This window comes from Passer domesticus, chromosome 5 (assembly GCF_036417665.1).
Source record: "Passer domesticus isolate bPasDom1 chromosome 5, bPasDom1.hap1, whole genome shotgun sequence".
Lineage (NCBI taxonomy): Eukaryota > Metazoa > Chordata > Aves > Passeriformes > Passeridae > Passer > Passer domesticus.
Genome location: NC_087478.1, coordinates 35221510 through 35227602, shown reverse-complemented (window position 1 = coordinate 35227602; position 6093 = coordinate 35221510).

Genomic DNA, 6093 nt, shown 5'->3' with positions numbered 1-6093 from the left:
GAATAGGATTGAGAGTCACAGCCTCTGCCGGCTGAGGACTTCCATTTTCTTTTATGGCTTAAACTGAGCAAGTGCTTGTGTGTACTAGAGCAACAAGCCCTCCATGCAGTCCGTGCAGGTGTGAGAGGGACCTCTCCTCTCTGCTGAGATGCTCATGGTTGAATAACTGAACTACAGGCAGCCCTTCTTCTTGCATGAGCCACTGAGCTGCAAAATCGGAGAGTGTCTGCACAAACAAGTACATGATTGCATCTGACTCTTGCACCCAGCATGGAGAAGCTGCATATTGCCATTCTGTGGGATAAATGAGATCTAAGCCCAAGACATAACAATAAGGCAATTCCAGTGTTCGCATGTAAATTTTTATGGCAGTAGTACATTATTGCAAAAGTTTAGTTCTGTGGTTAGCAAAAATGAATAATGAATTCTGTGGGGATTAATTTTAAATTGACAGAAAACATGGTTTCCCAAAATATCTAATATTTTTCCCTCTATAATAAAAATTTAAAATTAACTCTTTCTATTTGCAGAATCACAGAACAAGCTGAGTTGGGAGAGACCCACAAGGATGGAGTGCAGCTCCTGCCCCTGCACAGCACCATCCCCAAAAATCACTCCACGTGTTTGAGAGCATTGTCCAAATGCTTCTTGACCTCTGTCAGGCTTGGTGCTGTGACCGCTGTCCTGGGGAGCCTGTTTCAGTGCCCAGCCACCTTCTGGGTGAAGAACCTCTCTCTAATATCTAACCTAAACCTCCCCTGACACAACTTCAAGCCTTGGGTCTTTAAAGATTCCTTTTTAAAACTAATGTTATTGTTATTATCCCTGCCTCAATATTTTTTCAGTTAATGAAAAAGTGAGACATTTTGCTCATTTATCTTGTCTGTTTAAAATGCTTTCCCACTTTTATGAAAAAAAAATTATGACTCAATAGCATGTTTTTCTAGAGTTAGGAAAACTCTCAAATTGTCAAATCTAAATGAGCTTTGTCTCTGTGGATATTTAAAGATAAAGCAAAATAAGTAGGACTAACCTGAAAAAACCCACAGCTTTTAATAAGGACAAAATAAGTTCATGCAGAGTAAGAGGTAAGATCTCAAATACCTCTACTCTTCCTCTCCCTTTTTTTTTTCCTCTCCTTCTTTACTTTGGGACTGTCATTTGCCAGAAGTGATTACCAAAGACAAAAAAAAATTGTTTTCTCCTGTATCTCAAGTTCTTTTTAGCACAGAGGTCTGGAATGTTAATTACAGAACTCAATTATCTCAAGTTAAAAATCCATTAACCACATAGGAAAGAAATGGAGTTGTCAAGGTAAAATGAGCTAGGCAAAATGAAGAGTGGTTGGGCTATGGTGATAAGATAGATACAGTGAGTAATGGACAAGTGCTTTCATATTTAATTTTGTGTCTTGTACAAATGTATTTTTATACCCATTTGACAATTTTCTGAATGGTTAAATGCTGCATCCATATTTTTTAAGAAAAAATGATTTAACTGTTAGACAATACTGCAACAAATTACAGATATATGTGAAATTAGAATGCTTACCACTCCCCAAGTAGTCTAATTGTTGCTTTTTGCTTGTCTAATGTGTCTCACATATTTTAGTTCTATTTTGATATATTGCTAAATCACTGGTTGTGCCAAAATTGTTTGCTAGTGATATTACTTATTTCTTTAATCTTTTTCTAACTAAAAGAAGGAAATAATTAGGCAGATGTTTTTATCACTGATGGATACACTGAAAAATCTACACCATTTCTAACATTAATTTTGTAAAAAATATTTTATTGAGACAATCCTCTACTCACTATTAATAAATTTAAAATTTATTAGTAACTCTTGTCTGTAATAAGCAATTATTATACTTCAGAATTTTTTCTCCTCTTTTGAAAGTAAAGGAAACAGTAAGGAAGAAGAAATGTTATTATCCTGGGCTTACAGTTTTCAGTTTAGGCTGTAAATATTGCTTGGGGCAATGAGAATAAATGACATTATGGGATTGAAGGTCATAGTTTCTGGAAGTAGATTTTTTATTCTGTCAAGCTTTGAACTGCTGATGAGACAGAATATACTATTTTCAAAAAACACCTAATTGATCAAGGAGATGTTTTTCTGAAGTTGATGAAACCTTATTTCAGAGAACATTGATGGAAATGTGGTTGTCTGATCTATTCAATATTTTTATAAGTCATATTTTTAAATGCTTTGTAAATTCATCTGTAAAGTTCTGAAATCACAAACTTCTGAATGCATTAACCAAGAATCTCCCCTTCCTTAATTCCACTGGACAATTTTTATTAGTAATTAGTTTTAAAAATCTCTAAAATTATTGAAACAAGTTGTTTGTTTTTTTTTTTTTTTTTGACATATCTAACAGCAGTAGTCTTCCAAAAAACTTATTAACTATGTGTTTCAGTACAGGTAGAGCCTGATTTTGAGAATGATTTTTAGTATGCACAAAATTGATCCTTGGAATACAGCTTTTACCGTCTGTACATTTCAGAATTTCTGACAATGATGGTATAATTTATCTATCTTTTATATTATTTTTATGTGGTATGGTACTTTTAAAATGGATGCATAGAAATTCAAAGAGGCATGTAACATTTTCTATGAAAAGTCATCAGCTCAAACACTACTGACTGAATTTTGAAGTGATATGCTTTAGATGGTGTAAATCAAAGCAGTTACTTACATGAAGTAAAGCTCTTGTCCTAATTAATTTCATCTCTTCATGCAGATTTTCTGTTAACAGATTTCCTGAGAGATAGCTACTTCCTTTCCATCTGTCTGGGGATTTCAAGTCCTACCTTTCCTAGTCTCTATAGAAAAATCAATATAGGCAATTTGTCATAGAAGGTATGACATGCATATTATATGACGGAGGTGTTTGCTTTCTTAGTGTAATGGAGCTTGATGGTGAACAAAATGAATTTGCAATTATTCCTGAAATTCATAAAATAAAATGCAAAATTTTGCAGGATAGCCCAAGATATTTTTGGTGAAGCAACTCTAGCATGTTAGTGCTAGCTATGGTTTTAAGTCAGACAGTCTCCACAATCTTGGCTTAGTCTGCAGAAATTATTCCATCGATGTCAGTGTTAAAATATGTATTGACTTCAGGACGGCCCAGGATTATTCCTCTTGTGCCCTTACTATCTACACATCAATGACCTGCTAATATTAGATAGATTATTTGAATAGGCAGTCATGTCACAGGTAGAGCTGTGGAAGTTATTTATAATTAACTGGGACTACAGTAGCATTTCATCTGACTTTAAAATCCTTAAGTTGCCCACAAGTCTTTGAAATAGGACACAGATTTTTAACCTTCACACCAGCCTTATTGAGAAACAAAAGGCAAATGCTAAAGCCCACAAAGATCCACTGGAAAAAAAAGTCAATGTAATTTAATCTAAAATTATATGAAGCTCCTTTCTTCTGGGTAACCACTCAGTTTGTCCAGCAGTGAAACAAAAATTGGAAAAAGAACCCCATTTTTTCTCTCCAAACTTGCCTCTGAACTTTTTTTCTCTTTTACATTCCACGTGCATTCCTGTTCCAGTCAAATACTCTTCTCATACCTCTTGTGCACCCTTTCCTGTGTACTCATTTCTCACTTCAGTGCTGTCAGGAGGCAAAACTAATTTGCTTCTATTTCTTTGTAATTATTCCTTCCTGATTGATATTATTTATTATCACAATGTTCAGAATAACTTTGTTCCTCGTTTCAGCTGAGACACAATCAGATTCAATTGATAGGAGAAATTATCTCTTTTCTTGAGCAGCAAAATATTGCAATCCTGAAATTTAAATTTTGCCTGCCACCTAGAATTCATTCCACAAGAGATAAAAAGTATATTTCTGAGTTTATTTCGCCCATAGCAGTCGACTTTCATGAGTGAGTAATGGAAACTGTAAGGTCAGCTAATTCAGGACAAACAATATAGGTGAGACAGGTACAATATTATCACTGAACATCTTTAAAGATCTGGTTTTTAGGAGACTTATGGAGGGTATGAAAAGAAAAATCCCACAGGAATCACTGCTATGTTGTATTATTTTACTGAAACCAAATAGAATCAAACTGGCTGAATATAAAACCTGTTAAAGTCAATGGAAATGTATCAATTTAGTCCAGATCTTGTGTAAATCTTGAGTGTTATTTTGCACTTTTTCTTTCTTATACAGTAATTTGTTAAGCAAAGAAAAAAAATTGGTTGCTCTCATTAATCTTTGATGCTACCTATTCAAATTGTGTAGTATTATCACAGCCACCTCTGAGATGGTCTCCTATGCCATTAGTTAGAAATTAATGACTGTGGCACTACCTGAAGAGGAAAAAAGCTCTATCTTCATCTGTGTGGTCACTGATCAGAAATGGATTTTAGAAAAAGACTTTGAGGGTGGAACAATAACAATACAACTTAGTAGCTTTGATTCTCTAAGCCTACCTTACCTTCAGTGTGTTTTGAAACATTACCTACTTATTTCTCACACCTGCTATAAAAAGAACACAGTAGCTTCAAAAGCAATAGCAGTGTAATTTGGAAAGAGGACAGATGCAGCCTCAAGAATTTAAGTACAATTGAAAGACTGTTCAGAGAGACATCTAGCACTGGTCACCCAGGAGAGGAGACCTGGTCTGTCTTACATTTCTGTCTGCATTTTATAACCATTACAGACAACTCAGAAAACCCTTGCTTTTCCCCACCAGAAAGAAAGCCTGTCAGTAAAGGCATTCAACATGAGCTGCATCTATTCTAGGGAGACCCACTGCCTCTGTGTGGGACTTAGTACAAGAAGGGTTTTGGTCAGCTAGGAATTAAGCAGCTCACTTTCTTCTGAGGATTATGTCTGCAGTGGTGAGAGATAAAGTTGGGTCCTACTTTCCTCCCTTCCTGGACTCTTCTCTGAGGATGGCAAGAAAGTATGTAAATTCACTTGGGAATGTTTTTTCAGAGAGAAAACAGTGCTTTTTTGGGTGCCGTTTTCTCTTGCAACCTGTCCTATTATTTGCATAGCACCCTGGGGGAGATAAAGCAGTCCTCCAAAGAGAGAGGAATGGGATGTCAAAGTTCAACTACCTCCTCTGCTGGAGAAAATGTCAAAATTTCAGTCTAAAAAGCACAGTATTTTTTGTTTTCTTTCCAGAAACTTCTCATACATACTAGATTATATGATCTATTGAAGGGAAACTCCATCTTTTCTGTTGGACCAGTGCTATAGAGCAGAAAAGTGCAGCTTGTAGAAAAATGCTTGGAAAGAAAGGCTGATCAATTGCCTTTTTTTTTTTCACGATATGTTTTGAGATCTGAGTGCTGGAGGAGTATTTCCATGACTACTTCTATATTAGCAATTTTATTATATGCAGGTAGAAGTTCATGGCTGGAAGGGACAATCATAAGGCCCTATTTAACTCCCTCTCTAACACAGGTGGTAAAAATACTCCAGTGATTGCTAAATAAAATCTACTGGCTCAGATAAAGCTAGAAAACCCCTTTTAGAAAATGGAATATTTGTGCTCTGACTATTTGTACCTATGAGGTAATTTTTGCACTGGTTCTTCAGGTGATCTATTGAACTTCATACCACTGGAAAATTTGAGCATGAAAGTTTACCGTTTTATCAAATAGTGCAGTGAAGCACAGACAGGTGTGACAGCATACCAATGTCTGTATTTTCTGGGAGTTGGACAGATTTTTTTTCTTTTAAAATATGGTTCCTAGAACCCTTTCATTGCCCTAGATCAAAGCAAATGTGGGTATTAAAACCAATGTCTCAAGCTGTATATATCAATGTTCAGAAAAGTGCTGTCAAAGTGCTCAAACATCTGGGAACATTAATAGCAAAGGAAAACATTTTAGCTGGATTTTCATAAGGTCTCTATGAGAAAACTTAAACAAAATATTGCTATTAATTTGCTATTTTTTATCAAGTTATTTTGGATAAGATTTTATTTGTCTGAAATGCTTGAAAATATCAAAAAGGATACCAAGCCTGTCCTTATACACGTCTTAAAAAGTCAAGTCAGTTTAGAGAATCACAAAATATTTAGATTATCCTGCCTTGTGGTGAAGAAGCAAG